The 19,215-nt window shown below is 45.1% G+C and overlaps 2 protein-coding genes and 2 non-coding genes across 7 annotated transcripts in view; 2 read left to right on the top strand and 2 right to left on the bottom strand.

Annotated features, from left to right (window-relative positions):
• The window catches only part of MDM4 (MDM4 regulator of p53), a 51,881-nt gene extending 46,925 nt beyond the window's left edge, over positions 1 to 4,956 (bottom strand). For 2 of the 4 annotated variants that reach the window (XR_011467176.1, XM_070384548.1), the window contains exon 1: positions 2,729 to 2,872. The gene's annotated coding sequence lies outside the window, so the exon portion shown is untranslated. Of the gene's footprint in view, positions 1 to 2,728; positions 2,873 to 4,768 lie in introns of those variants that run through there. The other 2 variants (XM_070384550.1, XM_070384549.1) reach the window with 2 other exon arrangements.
• Positions 4,957 to 10,065: 5,109 nt separating this feature from the next.
• Positions 10,066 to 10,138, top strand: TRNAK-UUU (transfer RNA lysine (anticodon UUU)). Its single transcript has one exon. It is a non-coding gene; the product is annotated as a tRNA-Lys (tRNA).
• Positions 10,139 to 10,400: 262 nt separating this feature from the next.
• Positions 10,401 to 10,473, bottom strand: TRNAK-UUU (transfer RNA lysine (anticodon UUU)). Its single transcript has one exon. It is a non-coding gene; the product is annotated as a tRNA-Lys (tRNA).
• A 6,046-nt stretch (positions 10,474 to 16,519) lies between these two features.
• Positions 16,520 to 19,215, top strand: part of PIK3C2B (phosphatidylinositol-4-phosphate 3-kinase catalytic subunit type 2 beta) — a 72,807-nt gene continuing 70,111 nt past the window's right edge. Inside the window, exon 1 of the mRNA XM_070384740.1 lies at positions 16,520 to 16,897. The gene's annotated coding sequence lies outside the window, so the exon portion shown is untranslated. The remainder of the gene's footprint in view (positions 16,898 to 19,215) is intronic.

Here is a 19,215-nt window from a genome sequence, read left to right as displayed (position 1 = left end):
CCGACAAAGGTCTGTATAGTTAAAGCTATGGTTTTTCCAGTAATCATATACGGATGTGAGAGCTGGACAAGAAAGAAAGCTGAGCACCAAAGCTTCTGAATTGTGGTGCTGGAGATGACTTTTGAGAATCCCTTGGACAGCAAGAAGATCAAACCAGTCAATCTTAAAGGAAACCAATCCTGAATATTCATTGGAAGACTGATGCTAAAACTGAAACTTCAATACTTTGGCCTCTGATGCAAAACAGCCAGACTCACTGGGAAAGGCGCTGATGCTGGGAAAGACTGAGGTCAGGAGGAGACTGAGGGCAACAGAGGATGAGATGGTTGGATGGCATCATCGACTCAATGGACATGAGTTTGAGGAAATTTGGGAAATAGTGAAGGACAGGGAATCCCGTCATTCTGTAATTCATGTGGTGGCAACAAGTCAGACATGACTCAGTGACTGAACAACTTAGTAAGAGCTACATCATGACATATTTAAAGGTAAATAAAATGACACAGCTGTGAAACTTTAAAATATTTCACCACAAAGGTGGGAAAAAAGAAAAAGCAATACTGAATTAAAACAGTGGGTTTTATTACCCCATTGAATGGTACACAATAAATGTATGCTGAGTGTGCTCAATCATGTCTGACTCTGTGCCACCCCACGGACTGTAGCCTGGCAGGCTCCTCTGTCCATGGGATTCTCCAGGCAAGAATACTGAAGTAGGTTGCCATTTCCTGTAAGAAATCACAAAAACCCCATGTGTTTGCCAATTGTAGCTTGAAAAAACTACTCATCTTGGTTTCTAGTCACCTCCTTAGTCAAGGCTTTTCTGACTCCCCAAAGAAGATGATGACACTAAAGCACCTCTATTAAAATACCCACAATACTAATTTTATGTTTTTATGTGTGTCCCCTCCTGGACTGAAATCAGAGTGCAAGAACAGTCTTATACATCTCTCAAGGATAATGGAACAGTGATTTTTACCCTACACTTAGTCCAAGAGACTCTTATATCTGATCTTTGATCTCTACCTTTGAACACAACTATAATTTAAAGACTAACTAAAATAAAAGGTTTTTGTCAGAAGTTAGCAAAACTAATCATTGTTATCAATTCTTTGAAGTCCTGAGTGCCTCTACTAAACACTACTGTCTGATTCCCTTTCAGCTAGATACCTGAAAAGAATAAAACCAACTTTTTTCTTTAGGGGGAAAAAAAAAAACAACTACCATTCAGATATTGTTTTAGTTCTTACCAGATCTGCTACACACCTAAAAAAGTGAAGAGTGTAGCAAGAATATACTCCAGCACAGTTTGCAAAACAAACAATATGCTTTAGGAAACAACCTAAAAATCCCCTGAAGAAATTCTTGTGCACGATACTCAAGTCCTTAAAAGAAAATATTATATGTACACTTTATGGAAAGCTTTCTCTGATGTTGCTACTGAAAAATTTAAGGTGCAGAATAATAGATACAGAATGACCCCATTGTTGTTTAAAAGTAAGAATACATGTGGAAAAAGTCAGGAAGAACATAATATCCAGCAGTTAAGGGTAGCTAGCTTGAGGAGGGGGCAGGTTAATGGACAGTTCATTTTACACACTTCTGTACTGTGTGGTTTTCTTCAACAACACGCAAATAGTATTTTGATTTTTTAAAAAAACTATAAAATAAAAAGTTGTGATCCTGACTATACTGTGAAACAAAATATTCTTAAGTAAATATTCTAAACGAAATGAACTTTTCGTGGCAGAAATGAATGAGGAGTACGTGCACGCGTGTTAAGTCGCTTCAGTCGTGTCCGACTCTTTGCGACCCCATGGACAGTAGCCCGCCAGGCTCCTCCGTCCACGGGACTCTCCAGGCAAGAGTACTGGAGTGGGTTGCCATGCCCTCCTCCAGGGGATCTTCCCGACCCAGGGATTCAACCTACGACTCCTGCATTGCAGGCGTATTCTTTACCGCTGAACCACCCGGGGAGCCCACGTAAGAGGGAGGAGACCAAATCCAAACTGAGATGTAGTGATACTTAATACCAAAAAGTACCAAGGACCTTCGATACTTGTTTCCCATTCCAACATCCCACGGCAAGGAGGAGCTTCCTAGAAGAGCTTCCGAGATGAAGGAAAAGAGCAGCAGCATTTTCTCTGTGTGTCGCTTTATAACAATGGTTTTCAAACTTGGGCGTGTACAAGAACCAACAGGAGAACGCGCTGATTAAAATACACCTTCCCGAGCTCCAGCTCCTGATATTCTGTTAGGGGAAGTATGGGTGTGGCCCCCAAATGAGCAGTCTTCAAACCAGTACTCAAGTGCCTCTGAGACAGATGGTCCGTGGCCCTGAAAATCACTACCATAAAATCTTGAAGACACTGCAGTGTCATTCTCTCCTCCCTTTCCCGCCTTTCCTCCAAAGTGCCTCAGTCATCCCCACACTTTGCGTCCTATCGAGCACCGTCCATCTATCCCGACTTCCGGTCGGTAACCCGCCGGCGGACCTGCGCCTAGTCACTGCACTCCCACCATCGTCCTCGGCGGATTCGCGTCGCGTGGCGCTTACCCCACCAGCCCGGCCTCGCCAGGCGACCTTCCGCACGCCGCCACCCACTCCTCTGGCTCCTCCCGCCGGCCACCCCCTGCCCCGGGCCGCACACCTGGCCGCGTCTCTCCCACCCCCCACCCCCCGCCCCCGGCCTGCCGGCACCTCGCCAACAAAACCCAAAAGCCACACCTCACGGCCGTTCCATGAGTTGCTTTCCGCCGAGCCCAGGGTTGTGGGGGCGTCACTCAACTGTCCCTAAGGTCTTAGCAGCATTTTGAAACGGCGAGTAGTGAAGGCGCAACTTCCGGCCTCCCCAACCCATCGCCCACAGGAGCTTCCGGTGAGGCCTCCGGAAATCATAGATGGGCCAGTGGGAGGGCTAGAGAGCAAGAAGGCTGAGCCGGCCCTACCATAGAGGGGATGCCAGTCCGGGGAAAGATAGTAGTAGGGCCTGGACGACTAAGACTTCTGAGGTTTCCATTTGAGGAAATCGCAGGGGCTTAATGCTATTTATAAACGTGTCCTGGGAGAGTTAAAAAAAAACAAAAACAAAAACAGGAAGGGGAGAAAGCTAAAAGCACCATCAGAGACACCTTTTCAGCTCTTCAGAAAGCTGAAAAGCCAGCCCCTCTGCTTTTCGGTGTTAGATTATTCATTCCTACTCCCCAGACATGGTGGAGCGGCAAGCTAGTGTTGACGCTAATTAGGCGAGGATAAGATTAGTACAGACACAGATTACTACAAAATATGTGGTAAATGTTAAAAGAGAAGTGCAGAGGACAATGAGGTGGAGCTTATTTGGATCACATAATCAAGTCGTCTAGCCTACTCTCACAACACACAAGTGCCTTCAACAAACTTCTCAGGCATGCTGTTTGCCGGTGCCAAATGGCAGGACCCCTCCCAATACTTCATTTCGTTTACTGTAGGATGAGTCTAGATAGTCGAGGAATTTTTGAGCTGAAATATGTTATTTTACCACCTCTACTGGTTTTAGTTCTGCACTTTGGAGAAGACTAAGGCTTCATTCTTTCTAACATAAATACTATTTTTCTTTTTTTTTTTGCAGACAGCTACCATGTCCCATCTCTAACCTTTCGTTTTTCTGCTTGCTGAAAATCCCCTCAGAGCTTTCAATTACTTATCTGCTGTGGCTTCAAGAACCTGTTTGTCCTATTTAAAATGTGCCTCCCGGAACCAGATACACACCTATGCAAAATAAAATGAGGCAATGACCTCTATTTGCACATTGCACCTTGCTCTGTTTCTGGCATCACCTCCGACTTAGGTAGAAATCAGAATTCTGTAAATGAGCTGAAGAATTAATTCCTTTTTCACACTTGCTCCCAGAAGGCTTTTCTAGGTGAACTGTTAACTATTTCTCCTCTCTTTTTCTGCAATTAATTTTAATTTTTAAAAATCCCAAACAGAAATTTGTCTTATATCTTTTAACTAGTACCTGGTTATTTTAGGTCCTTTCCTACTGTCTACTGGACTTTTTGGATTATGATCCTGTTACGCAATTCAGTTTAAGGTCCACAAGTATTTGTTGAACACCTACTATGTACCAAGCACCAACCTTCCATGAGCCGCTTTCCGCCGAGCCCAGGATTGTGGGGGCGTCACTCAACTGGAGTGGAGTGACGCCTGGAGTCTGGAGGTGCCGTCAGAATGTCCAGGTAAAGAGAACGTGCTAAGTGCAATGAGAGCTGCAGCTGGCCTTGCCTGGAGAGTCAGGAGGGATTAGCTCTCTCACTTTTGCATATTGTTGATTAACAATTATAATCAAATTATTATAATTATACAAATTATTTTCATTTAAAGCCTTGATAAATATGTTGAGTAGGAAATTATTAAGAATAGAGCTGGGGCTTCCCTGGTGGCTCAGTGGTAAAAGAATGCACCTGCCAATACAGAAAACACAGCTTCAATCCCTGGTCCAGGAAGATCCCACATGGTGCAGAACAACTAAGCCCATGTACCACAACTACTGAGCCTGTGCTCTAGAGCCCACGAGCAGCAAATTCTGAGCCCATGTGCTGCAGCTAATGAAGCCCACCTGCGCTAGAGCCAGTGTCCCACATTAAGAGAAGCCTGTGTGGTGAGGCCGCAGACCACAACTAGAGGATAGCTCCTGTTCTCCACAACTAGAGAAAAAGCCTGAACAGCAGTGAAGACCCAGCACAGCCAAAAATAAGTAAGTTATTTTTTAAAAAGAATAGAGCTTACCCCTCATAGTTGACTCTGGTTCAGGATTCCAGAGTTCTCTTCCAGAGTTGTTCTTAAACCAATTATCCCACCTAATAGAGGTCAACATTTGGCAACATTTCTCTGACCTTTCCCAAGGAGTCCATAAAAAAATAAATAAATAAATGACTTGCTATAATGAAAACAAATCGTATCTATAGTATTTCTTCTACCAGTCAAGTAAACTTGCCAAAAAAGAAAACAAAATTGGGTTAACAAGATCATAACTGATTCAGTGATCGCCGCTTCCTTCTCTAAGAACTGTGCTCACAAACCATGTATTTGATAAACAGGAAATCTGGGTTTAGTCTAACTATTCTAGAAACCAGAAAGTTCCACAGGTCTTTAGTTTCCCCAATCTGTAATGTAAAAGGAGTGAATTGAATAAATTTTCTAAGGCCTACTGCAGCTTTAAAGGAATTAAAAGCCAATGTTATTGGCCTTTCTGAAAAGCTGTAAGAAACTATTTCAGACATGTAAAAAAGTGTAATGAAGAATATGACTCCTTTCCCCCACAATTCTTCATAAAGAACATTACCTGTACAAAAAAGTCCTGCATGTGGGACTCTCCTGGTGATCCAGGGGCTGACTCTGATCTCTCAGTGCTGGGGCCCTGGATTTGATCCCTGGTTGGGGAACTAGTTCCCACATGCCACAGCTAAGACCCTGTGCAACCAAATAAATAAATAAAAATAAGTATTTTTAAAAGTTCCCCTTCAGTCTCTTCTCCGATGACATTTCCCTCCTTCATCTGAAGAGGGAACCATTATCCTGAGTTTGGTATTTACCCCTGCAACCATTTAGTCTTTTAGGATTTATACCTGTATATATTCCTTTCAAATATTTTATACTTCAAATTTTAAAAAAATTTGTCTTCATGTTTACCCTTCTGTCTGTGTACTTTGTATCCTAATCTCCTTTTCTCATGAGGACATCAGTTCAGTCGCTCAGTCGTGTCCGACTCTTTGCGACCCCATGAACTGCAGCACACCAGGCCTCCCTGTCCATCACCAACTCCCGGAGTCCACCCAAACTCATGTCCATTGAGTCGGTGATGCCATCCAACCATCTCATCCTGTGTCGTCCCCTTCTCCTCCTGCCCTCAATCTTTCCCAGCATCAGGGTCTTTTCAAATGAGTCAGCTCTTCACACCAGGTGGCCAAAGTATTGGAATTTCAGCTTCAACATCAGTCCTTCCAATGAATACCCAGGACTGATTTCCTTTAGGATGGAGTGGTTGGATCTCCTTGCAGTCCAAGGGACTCTCAAGAGTCTTCTCCAACACCACAGTTCAAAAGCATCAATTCTTCTGCACTCAGCTTTCCTTATAGTCCAACTCTCACATCCATACATGACTACTGGGAAAACCATAACCTTGACTAGACGGATCTTTGTTGACAAACTAATGTCTCTGTTTTTTAATATGCTGTCTAGGTTGGTCATGGCTTTCTTTCCAAGTAGTAAGTGTCTTTTAATTTCATGGATGCAATCATCATCTGCAGTGATTTTGGAGCCCCCCAAAATAAAGTCAGCTACCATTTCCCCTGTTTCCCCATCTATTTGCCATGAAGTGATGGGACCAGATGCCATGATCTTAGTTTTCTGAATGTTGAACTTTAAGCCAACTTTTTCACTCTCCTCTTTCACTTTCATCAAGAGCCTCTTTAGTTTTTCTTCACTTTCTGCCATAAAGGTGGTGTCAACTGCATATCTGAGGTTATTGATATTTCTCCTGGCAATCTTGATTCCAGCTTGTGCTTCATCCAGCCCAGCGTTTCTCATGATGTACTCTGCATAGAAGTTAAATAAGCAGGGTGATAATACACAGCCTTGATGTACTCCTTTTCCTATTTGGAACCAGTCTGTTGTTCCATGTCCAGTTCTAACTGTTGCTTCCTGATCTGCAAATCTAATGTGTATTCCTTGAGTGAGAAATTGGAACATTAATGAGCCAAAATTTAGTAGTTCCCCATTGCTTAGGGGACAGTTATTCTTTCAAGTTAACTTAATATTGTCAACTTTCTAAATTCTCTATGTCTCCCTCTACTCCAGTCAAATACATGTTAAGCCTTAAATTGAAGCGTCATTTTCTTAGGTCAGTCTCCCAAGACAATAGAAGTGAAAGCAAAAATGAACAACTGGGACCTAATCAAACTTAGAAACTTTTGCACAGCAAAGAATATCATGAAGAAAACAAAAAGATAGCCTACAGACTAGGAGAAAATATTTGCAGCACGAGACCAGGGGTTCATTTCCAAAATTGTATACAAACAACTCATACAACTCAATAACAAAAAACCCAAACAACTCAATCTAAAAATGGACAGAAGACCCAAGTAGACATTTGTCCAAAGAAGATACATAGATGGGCAATAGGCACATGAAAAGACATTCAGCTTTGCTAATTATTAGAGAAATACAATCAAAATAACATTGAGGTATATGCGTCACACCAGTCAAAATGGCCATCATCAAAGAGTCGATAAATACTGAAGAGGATGTGGAAGAAAGAGAACCCTCCTACATTGTTGGTGGGAATGTAAATTGGTGCGACCACTATAGAAGATACTATGGAGGGAAGTTCCTCAAAAAACTAAAAATAGAGTTGCCACTAACTCCAGGAGATAGTGAAGGACACGGAAGCCTGGCATGCCGCAGTCCATGGGGTCGCAAGGAGTTGGACATGACTGAACAACTGAACAACAATGATCCAGCAATCTCACTCCTGGGTATATATCCAGAGAAAACTATAATTTGAAAAGATATATGCATCTCAATGTTCACAGCAGCACTATTTAGGATAGCCAAGACATAGAAGCAACCTTAATGTCCATTGACAGATGAATGGATAAGAAGGTGTGGTACACATATACAGTGCAACACCACTCAACCGTAAAAAGAAAGAAAGAATGCCATTTGCAGCAACATGGATGGGCCTAGAGATTATCATACTCACTGAAGGAAGTCAGAAAGAGAAGGACCAATATCATATACCATTTATATGTAGAAACTAAAATAAGAAAAAATGAACTTATTTACAAAACAGAAACAGACTCACAGACATAGAAAACGTGGTTACCAAAGGGGAAGGAGAAGAGGAGGGATAAATTAGGAGTTCAGGATTAACAGGTGAACACTACTGTATGTAAAATAGATAAACAACAAGGTTCTACTGTATAGCACAGGGGAATATATTCAGTATCCTGTAATAAACTGTAATGGAAAAGAACATGAAAAAAGAATGTGTGTGTGTATCTGAATCACTTTGCTATATACCAAAAACTAACACAACATTGTAAAGCAAGTGTACTTCAATAAAAAAATAAATGTGTTAAAGTTTATATATAGCATGACTATAGTTAATAATAGTGTCCTATATATTTGTATTGCTAAGAGAGTAATCTTGGAAGTTCTATTACAAAAAAATTTTTTTGTAACTGTATGTGGTGACAGATGTTAACTAGATTTATTAGGACGATCATTTTGCAGCATATACAAATATCAAATCATTAGGTTGTGCACCTGAAATGATATAACATGTCAATTTTACCTCAATAAAAATTAATTTAAAAAATATGTTAAGCACTTGTTGAAGGTTGGATAGTGTCAGAGAACCAAAGAACAGAATCATGGAGTCTGATCTTGTTATATTTTTATCTAACTTTGTGAATGCTTATTATATGTCAGACACTATTCTAAGCAATTTACATAAACAATCTTATTTAATTCTTGCAATCATTTTATTGTCCTGAGACAGAGGAATAGTTTACTCTAGATCACACAGGGTAGTAAGGTTTCAAAAAGGGGCACCTAACTTCAGTACCCAGTCTTTACGGATCCTTTCAATTTTTGAAGGTACTTACATGCATCGTTTAGAAAGTTTCAAGTTGAAGTATAGTTGATATACAATATTATATTAGTTTCAGATGAACAGCATTGTGATTCAGTATTTTTAGAGATACTGCTATTGAAAGTTATTACAAAGTAATGGCTGTAATTTTCTGTGCTGTACAATATATCTTTGTTGCTTAATTTTTATATTTGAAATATAGCCTAACACTATCTTACAATTATTCCCAAATTGTGTTCTTTTACATGATTATTAATGGCTACATATCATTCTTAATAGCTGCTGCTGCTGCTAAGTTACTTCAGTCGTGTCCGACTCTGTGCGACCCCATAGACGGTAGCCCACCAGGCTCCCCTATCCCTGGGATTCTCCAGGCAAGAACACTGGAGTGGGTTGCCATTTCCTTCTCCAGTGCATGAAAGTGAAAAATAAAAGTGAAGTTGCTCATTCTTAATAGGCTATACCATAATTTATATAGCCATTTATGTCATTTACAGTTTTTTTTTTTCCAGTTAAAATGCCTTGATGTTCTTTTCTCTCTTGTAATCAAGTCTTTTTGCACATCGCTGATTATTTCTTTAGGACAAATTCCTCAGAGTGGAATTGCTGGACCAGGGCAATCACTTAAAGCAGTTGGAATTAAGGGAAAGCAACGTCAGCTAAGAAAAACCCTTCCATGTCCCGCTCTAAGCGCCACGGAGGGTTAATTCTCCACGTCAGCCCTGTGGCAGAGGGCAGCGCTCAGAGTACTGGCGGCTGTGGAAGAGAAGAGCCTCCGATGCCAAGATCGAGAAAATGTCTCACCGCTGGCATGTTCAGCTTTCCACTCTGGTTTCCTGGGATTTCTGACTGGAAGGTCATTGGGGTTTGTGTCACGTAAAACTATGACTCGGACCCCATGATGGGACCTGCAGGACAATCCCACCATCCCTCTGCGGGGTCCTTTCTCCCGCTCCACACTACACAGTTCAGTTCAACAGCTTCAGAACAGCATATCTGTATTCTCTCTTAGAGAGGTTTTGTGTGTGTGTGTGTGTGTGTGTGTGTGTGTGTGTGTGTGTGTGTGTTTTTGGTCGGGAACGTTTTAGATACCCACCCTTTTATCAAGAGTGTAATAAATCTTGTCAGTACAGATCTTCAAAAGTGGCCTGCGTCACCGTTCTGTTCATCTTAGACTTGTCAGAGAGATTACCTGATTATTATTATTATTACCCAATAATGGTTATTGGGCACAGAAGAATCTCGCAATCCTGAGTTAACCGGTAATGCTGGCGAAAGGTCCACGAGGCGCGTTCTGTTTTCCCTGGCGCACGAACCCAGTGCTTGACCGGGTTTACCACAGTTTCACAAAATGCCGGCGGAGGAGGCGGGTCCGCGGCGCTCGTCGTCCTTAAGTAAGACGCCGCAGGAGCAATGTGCGTTCGTGAGAGCCCGGATAGCTCAGTCGGTAGAGCATCAGACTTTTAATCTGAGGGTCCAGGGTTCAAGTCCCTGTTCGGGCGCTTTGCGTTTTTTCACCTTCAGTTTTGTTTTCTTCCCCAGTTCTTAGAAATCTGAAGGAAAAAAAATTCCTCCCGAAAACTGCGCAAAACCTCCGCACTCACCAAGAAATTGAGTCATTTTGCGTAGCCGCTTTTCTTTCTTCCCTGACTGTACGTTTATCTATCATACTCCGAAATCAATGAAAAATAAAGTTGATACGACTTAAGGTAGAAGTAGACTTAGCAACTAAACAAACCTTGGAATTTTCGAAAAATCAGAGGGCGCCCGAACAGGGACTTGAACCCTGGACCCTCAGATTAAAAGTCTGATGCTCTACCGACTGAGCTATCCGGGCTCTCTCGAAAACCCTTTTCTCTTCTGTTTACTTGATAATATTCTAATTGGCCCTCAAATCTAAATTTTAGTTAGTATTATTTTTTCCAGTAAGATAAGGAAACACAAACATTCATTTTTCTGTGTTTTTCTCCATTCACTTAATACGTGTTTTCTTCAAGTTCCTTCATATTTAATGTCTGATGAATTTCTAATATTCACTAAGCTCTCTAAAATTACGTGGTAGTAAATTACAGAAAAATGGGAAACGGAGACGAACATTAAAAATTCAGAAAGCTGCAACCTCTTTTTACTACACTTCTGTCTTCAGTATACTGCTTCCCTGATAGGGCCTCTGAATGTCGGTTATACTCTGCGGAACCAGGTTTCAGGGATTTCCCCCATATCTTTAATGAACAATAGGACCTCTGAATGTCAGTTATATCTACTGACCCAGGTTACAGTATTTTCCCCATATTTTTAAAGAACAATGTATTTCCATTCACTTGATGATATAGCTGTTAAACAGGCATTCCTTAGCACAGAAGAAGGAAAGATACATTTGACTCATAAATAGAGGAGCTAATATAGGAAAAGATAAGTGACTGTGGAAAGGTGGATCCGAATATAGATTGAGAGAAAGGGAGTTTAGACCTTTAATTTAGATTTTGATTGAATTTTTCCCTTTCTCCCTCTTCCAGACAAGTTGCAATTTTCAAATCAGACTCCCAAGGTGAGTCCTTCTAAAGCAGTATTAGTGTGTACCAGTGAAAGCAACATAAATTATTAAGAATAAAAATCTCCAGATCAGCCTGGCTTTTCCTAAAATCAACTTCATCAACTGTGACGCATAGGGTAAGGAAAACAGGATTATGAAATTTCAAGACTGATAAGGGAGTGCATTTTTGTTTCTGGGAACCTGAGGCTTCTGACACAATGAACTAAATTGCCCAGCCTCAGTTGCAGGAGTTTGCTTCCTACAATTGCCTGATTCTTTAAAAACAAAGGCCAACAAACTCTGTGATCCTACACAGGCCTGAGTTTCCACATCAATAAAACGAGGGAAGTTGGTTAGATGACCTGTACTGCGGCTGCTGCTAAGTCGCCTCAGTCGTGTCCGACTCTGTGGGACCCCAGAGACGGCAGCCCACCAGACTCCCCCTTCCCCGGGATTCTCCAGGCAAGAACGCTAGAGTGGGTTGCCATTTCCTTCTCCAATGCATGCAAGTGAAAAGTGAAAGTGAAGTCGCTCAGTCATGTCCAACTCTTAGCGACCCCATGGTTTGTAGCCCACCAGGCTCCTCTGTCCATGGGATTCTCCAGGCAAGAGTACTGGAGTGGGGTGCCATTGCCTTCTCTGAGATGACCTGTAAGACACTTTCTAAATTAAAAATTTTTACCACTCTTGTTACTTTTTTTGCGGGGGATAAGATTAGAAGGAAGACTCAAAACGCAACAGGAAGAAATAATGTAATTGTACAAACATTTATTGATCATCTATTGATATTATGGCTTAGGTTCTGTGATGAAAGTCAGAGATATATAGGACCTGGATCCTGTTCACAGTCTAGGAAAGAAGGGAGACATTTAAGCAGTTAATTTAAACAAAGTAATAAATGCAGTATTAAGAATTCAAGTACAAGAAGAGGCAGGAGATGAGAATGGACAGACAGAAAGGGTGTACAAAATGAGGGCAAGGGGGTCTTTCAGTTTTCAGCGAGGAAAACAGGATCAAAGTTAAGTTTCAACAAGTTAACTGTCAGAGGTATGCAGAGGAAACTGTAGTGAGCCAGACAGACATTTATCTATTCAGGTATTTCTTGAGCACTCATGTGTGAAATAAGGAAAAACTGTTTGCTCTGTTTGAATGAGATGTGAAAATGTATTATACCTAATTTCTTTTTTTTTTTTTTTTTAAGGAAAGGAACTAGTAGCTGTCCAGTGTCCCTGTGAAGTGAAGTGAAGTTGCTTCAGTCGTGTCCGACTCTGTGCGACCCCATAGACGGCAGCCCACCAGGCTCCCCCATCCCTGGGATTCTCCAGGCAAGAACACTGGAGTGGGTTGCCATTTCCTTCTCCAATGCATGAAAGTGAAAAGTGAAAGTGAAGTTGCTCAGTCGTGTCTGACTCTTCGAGACCCCATGGACTGCAGCCTACCAGGCTCCAGTGTCCCTAAAGAAGCAAAAATAAAGTTTTTTTTTTTTTTTTTCCTGGTCAATGGCTTCATTTGTTACATCATATTGCCTTTGCTCCAGGAAAATAAACCAGCTGTTTAAATAGACTAACTCATGAATTGCTTATTGAGCACCTACTATTTCCACAGCAAAGAGACAGGCACAGTGGGAAGGAAAACAGTTAAGTCTGGAAGAAAAATGAGAAATGAAAATTGTGTTTTGGGGTTGGTGAATAAATTAATCTGGCTGTAATAAAGGGAGGTAGACAGGGAAAGTGTGGGATTGGAGACAGCTGACGGGATTTATTTCAGGCTAGAGGAGAATAATTTTATCATATAGGCAACAGCAAAGTTTGAAAGTCAAATTGAAAGTTTGGCTTGTTAACATTGTAAAGTCCCATCTGAAGTAGCATGAACTGAATCTGCTTTTTCTATATTGGGTTACAAAATACCATCAGTAGCGCTTTCTCCTTTTTAAGCTTGAAATCTTCCTGGAGTGCTACCAAGCTTCTCACTCACATTGACTGTTGAACTTAATTCTCCCACTGGAGGGCAGTCTAAACTCACAGATTCTAGATTTATGGCCCAAACTCACCCACCCCCCGCAACCCTTCTCAAACTGAAATTTCCCCACTAATTATTAAACACATGCTCTTTGCTCTTCTACTCATCAGACTCATTGGTCATTGAAATTTTCCATCAACTCTGTATCAGAGCTAGGAAAGTTGTGGATGAAGAAATGGGTCCCCAAACCAATGCTGAATGTACCTACTCAGAGACCCAGTGCTTCACCATCATCATCTTTGAGTTGAGATCATTACAAGGTGCAGAGATGCATGGTACAGAGGAATTGTTCTGAAAAACTCTTGTGTTTTTGGCCCAATAACTCCAAACTGAGAGCAGCCTGGGTTTCTGGTAGGCTCTTCAAGCTCTCTCCCACCACACTCCTCTCTATGATAGAAAGGCTAATAACTCAAGAACCCCTCTAGCATTCAGAATCCACTGACTTCTTGTCAATCCAAAAGGCATTTCCAGCCCCGCACCCCTGGATGCCTCAGCCGCCCTTGTGTTCGCATCCCTCTTTCCTGACACTTTCTCTCCTCCTCCTTTCTGACACTCTGGAGTCTGAGTTCTTCCTTTCAGGCCTCTTCTTGCCTCTATTTGCCCACTTGGGTGATGTTGCATATGTAACTTTGTTTATCATCTATGAATGGAAAAGTCCAAAATTGAAACCACGTGTCCATGCCTCTACTTTCAATTTAGTTTCATAAATCTAAAGTCTACTAGACATCTCCACCTGAGCATTCCAGAGACACTGCAAGTCCAAATTTAATGTCCAAAATCAGAGTCATGATTGTACCTCCAATACCCGGGCCCTGTCTTACTACAGTCCCTCACTTAGTAAATGGCACCACCTGCCCCCAGTTCCTAAGGCATCAGGTGGGGAGTAATTCTACACTCTTCCCCCTCATTGATGACCCCTATATTCAGTACAGTACCAAGTATTACTGACTTGACTGCCTGACTCTCTTGTATCTGTCCTTCCCTCCCATCCCACGCTTCTGTCCCTGCTTCGAGATTCTCTGCTCTTGTACCCTGAATGCAGCCATGGCCTCCCCGTGAGTTCCCAGCCGGTACTCCTAAGTGTGCAAATGGCACACTCCAATTTGAAGGAACAATTTACAAAGGGCCAGCAGGGTGTAGAAAGCCAAAAGCAACAGTGTGCAGTCTCCCGGGCCAGCAGAAAAGGGAGTTCCCACTTCTTGGCCTGAAAGTCGAAAGAAGGGAGTGAGCAATTCTCTAAATGAAGAGAGAAGAGGGAAAGGGAGAGGGAGGGAAAGGAGCTGAGAGGGAAGGGGAAACACCTGGAGGAAGCTTTGTTGAGCGTGGCAGCCAGCCCACAGTGACCCCAAAGAGAAGGAGCCCAAGGAAGAAATGTCCAGACCTCTTGACCTCCCTCCTCCTGCTCTTCTGAGGAGGCTCCCCACTGGCCCACCGCTTCTAGGAAACCAGAGGGCCCAGAGTGGGTCTGCAGGGGCAAAGGGAAGACATCAGTATGTATTCCAAATCCTTCTGTAATAGGCCGCATCACTGATCACACCACTCCCAGTCTGCACCCTGGGTTCTCTGTTGCCTACAGGGCTAAACCTAAATTTTTTGACATGCCCTGGTTTCTCTAATAATACAGAATTTTCTCCCTACCAAGGTGCATTAAAAAGCCTTTAATATGATCCTCAGCCCAGCAACTCGGGCAGGCCTATTTCCTGTTAGCTCTTCACTTAAGACTCTCCACTCCAGCAACCCTGGACCACTGAGGGCCCCACACTACTGTGTTCTCTCAGGCTTCCGAGCTTAGCCTGATGACTAAGAGCACACAGAAAGGGGTCATAAATGTGTGCTGTGATCACGCAGTGAATGAGTGAATGAGTGCATGTTTTTATCCCCCGAGGCTCTTGAGCATTAGGAATAGTGTCATACATACGTTATATGTACAGAACACACAGGCTGTGGTCATCAAAATGGTCCATTACATTCTTTCCTTTGATCTTCACAACAGGCCTGAGTGGGAAGCAAAGCTGATAGAACTATTGATGCTCAGAGGGTGAAGTGGGCTACCCAAGGCCACAGTGCAGCGAGTAGAAAACAAACACAAGCCTTTGTCCCTTCTCCTTTCATGAGCTTCTCCTCCCATTGTCCCACTCAAGGTTGCCTGCAATTAATGGTTCTTTGCACTGGCCCAGATTTCACCTTATATGAGAACAAAACAATATCCCAAGAGGTACCTCCAAATCATGATCTCACTTTTTACATTGCTTTCTCCCTCTACATAGGACTTCATCTGGCTATTCAAATTTCCTTCCCCAAAATAGTTATCCTCCTTTGAGCTCTAAAGTCTCTTCCATTCAGGAAATTTTAAAACGCCCTTATCTTTTTTAAAAGGCCTTTCTGACACCCTTAAAAAAAAATCCACAGAACTCCAGTGAACCCCAAACAGACTGTAAGAGTAGCATTTTAACAAACATTTCTTTGAGACCAGAGAAGGCACGGGTTTGCAGATGTTTCCCTGAGAACCCTAGCAGGGGAGTCCTGGGCCTCTGACCTCAGGCTGGGAGTACTGAGCCCTAGATACCTGAAGGGGACGGCAGGGGAGGGACTCTGAGAACCAGGTGCTGAGCGTAGCCTGGCAAGGAAGAAACAAGGAGGACCCTGGTGGAGAGCAAGATTCAAGTTTTGAGGAAAACGCACTTTGAGATAACATAGCATCGTTATTATGCAAAACAAACGCAAATGAGGGGCGGGCCAACTATGGGTTTCTTTGGGTGGAGCCCTTCGGAAAATTCTTCTAGAGACCACTGCTCAAACAAAGGTACTGAGTCAAAATTTTAAATAGAACGTAATGTATGAAAGATTTTCCCTTGCGCTGGTTGGGCTGGAGGATCAACCACTACCCTTCCCCTTCAGGTTGTAGACTGCTATTTAACGGGGCTCGGGTCACACGACCCACTAGGGCGAACCGAAAAACCGATGAAGCAGAAAAGTGCAAAAGGCAGAGGCAGCTTCCCCACGCCGTCTCCTCCAACCTCAAGGTAGGGACTCTCTCGGGCATCGCTCTGTTAATGATGCGGGGGGGAGGAAATTCCATCCACTGATACCCGGACCTCAAAACTCTGTCATTTCCAGTAGAATGATCTGGCATTCGTCCGGCACACAGCAAAGGGGTCCCAGCAGGGGAAGGTAATGATCATCTGCAAACACCCTCACATGAGTGGAGAGTGGAGATCTCGGCCCCTGGGTTTCCGAAGCACGACTCGACGCCTTGATTTTCCCTCCCCGCGCGCAAAGGCCGGGGAGGCGGGGAGCCGAGCGGGAGGGGCAGGCAGCCGGGCTCGGGGCCCGCCCTCCTCCGCGCTTCGGGCGCTGCGGGCTGGGGCCGCGGCCTGCGGCTGCCCGCCCTGCCCGCGTCCGGCCGAGCCTCCGCTGCCGTGCAGTGCGCGGGGTCTCCGGGAGATGGCTTCCCCGCGCTCGCCCGCGGCTGCCGCTATTGTCTCCCCCGGGCCCGCCGGACCCCGCGGGCTCGCGCACGCCCTCCCCTGAGCCGACTCCCCAGCCGGTCCTCGCGCCCCTTCTGCCTCCCCGCTGCCTCGGGCCCGGCGCCCGCCGCGTGCTGCCCGGGAGGGAGCGGCCCCGAGGAGGCGGTGCGCCGCCGGAGCCGCCGGGAGCCGGCAGCCCGGGTCTCCGAGCGCACGACCGCAGGAAACCGCAGCGGGCTCAGGTAAGGCGCGCACCCGGCCGGGCGACCCGGGCCGCGTCTGCGGATCACCCGCCGAGTAGGGCGGACGGAGGTCGGGGGCTCTCCCTGAAGCATGGCAGCTGCGAGGTTCAACAATGGAAGGACCCGAGGGTTCCCGGGGCGCGGGCCGCGGGGGCGGTGGGCGCCGAGCTCCGGGCCCCGCGCCCGAGCGGGAGGCCCCGCCGCCTCCCCGCTCCTGGGGTCTCCGAGTGTCTCGGACCCCGGGCGCCCTCTTCCCCACCCCTTTCCCTCTGAACACACTTCCTGGCTCCCAGCGGCAAGGCGCCCTGAATCAGCCAATGGTTTTGGTGTTTTGGTTTGTTGAAGATGAGAAAATAAAAGGCAAAACCTGCCCTGGAGTGAGAGTGGTGGGGTGGTGCTTTCTTTTGCGGTAGGTGAAAAGTCAGCATCTAGCCTAGGGAATATATAATAGATATACATTTTTTAGGCGGACAGATAGGAAAATTGGCTTCTGCCTTATAAGGATACTGCAGCAAAAGGGGAAAGCTTGGGAGAGGGAGAGGGGCCTTCATGCCGGAGTTCCCGGTCCCTGGGGGGAGGCGCAGCTCCCCGGCCTGTACTTGTCTCTGGTTTTCAGCTCCCGACAGCGGTGGCTTTGATGTTGGGGCGCAATCGCAGCAGCAGGAAGCCCCGGGGAGCCTGCCATGCCCGGGTAGGGTGGGGTGGGAAGCCCAGGGGCTCGGCAGGCTCCCGGGTTGTGAGAAGAGGTTACTAACGTGTGAGGTTAGCGCACACACCCTGGTTGGCCGCGGGGCGCGTGTGAAGACCCTGCCATTGCTCGCGCTCTTCAGGCCGACCTCCATTCTCTTGGTCTCCACACCCTCGTGGGGTCTTTATGGCTTCCCAGCCCCTCCAGCCTGGCTGCGATGGAATCTCTATTGTCTCTGCTGCCCTGATGTTTTTTTTTCTCGGTTCTTTTAGAGAATTTTGTACCCTGGGTGGCTGGTCCGAGCGTGGCACCAGATCCCTTAGCACACAACTACCCAGGCTTCCAGAAGTGGGCCAACATGCCCCTCCTTCTCTGTCTAAACTACCTGACTGTATGGGTTGTGGCCAAGCAGATGTAAGTAATTTGCACTGAATTCCAACCCTGTATCAGCCGCTGAATGAAAACTTATTCTGTTGCCACACAAGGCCTCAGGAAGATACTGGAAGAGAAATGGTCCAGGGGGTGGCAAACTTGATCCCTCCCGGACTCCAGCTGTGCATCCCAGAACACAGAAGTTACGAGGCTTCAGAACTGCAGCTCCTCCAGAGCCTGGCGGTCCCCTCTGGGGTTGTGTCCATGGAAAAATTAAGTCGAGGCACATTTTATAGCCCTGCCTGGCAGCCAGCGTCTGAGGAGGTGGTGGCTCGGAGCCGGAGCCCTGGACTGAAGTGTGGCTGCTTCCCCTTTGGCCTTTGGGTGAGCCCAGGGTTTGACTTCCATGGCTCTGAACTTACTGCTGAGTGTGCATGGGTGTGTGTGTCTGACTCTGACCAAACTCTCAGCCCTGGCCAGAAGGGAGTTAGTCCATTTCCCTCTTCCTGGAAAGATTGGTGAGGGAGGCTCCGTTTATCTGGGTCCTCAGGCCTTTCCCTGGAGTGCTCGTTTGGATTGTCCAGTGACCTGGAATACCTGCGTACTTGGCCGGGATGTAACGATGCTCTAACAGATACCCCACGTTCTTGTGAGCCTTAGGTCTCCTCTCTGGTTTCTCCACCCCACCTAGGCCTGACATTTTGAAGTATCTCATGTGTATGGTCATTCAGCCTGGACAGCCCTGCTGGCCAACAGGAATAAAAATGAGGGAACTCTGTTCCCTTTGGGGGTTTGTAACTGGCCTTAAACTTCAGACTCCTCGTGCTCCCAGGACGTGAACTTGGGTGCAATAGTGCGGAGTAGCAGAGAAGCAGTGGGTGGGTTCAGTGTCAGGAGGCCTGGCTTCCTAGCTGTGTGAGTATGAACAGCTTGTGAGCCTAAGACTCAGTTTGCATAACTATAAAAGGGGGGAAAATACCTTTGGGTCATAGGATTGTTTTAAGGATGAAAAACACTGCTTACCATGAACTGAGTAAAATCATGTATGCAAAAGCACTCTAAAAAGTACAGAGTGCTATACAAAAGTAGGTTATACATCTGAGTTTAGTCTCACTAATGAGGGAGGGAAAGCTGGTGGGGATGGGGGAGAGGGATGGGAGGAAAGGGATATGAAATAGAGAATGTTCTGGAAACTTTCTTTTCTGGCTAAGGGAAAGTAATGTGACAATGCCCAGGTAAACTATTCTTTGGGTATTTC

This window comes from Bos mutus, chromosome 16 (genome assembly GCF_027580195.1).
Source record: "Bos mutus isolate GX-2022 chromosome 16, NWIPB_WYAK_1.1, whole genome shotgun sequence".
In the NCBI taxonomy this organism is placed as follows: domain Eukaryota; kingdom Metazoa; phylum Chordata; class Mammalia; order Artiodactyla; family Bovidae; genus Bos; species Bos mutus.
The sequence above is the reverse complement of the archived record's forward strand: the minus strand, read 5'-3'. Positions and strand labels throughout refer to the sequence as shown.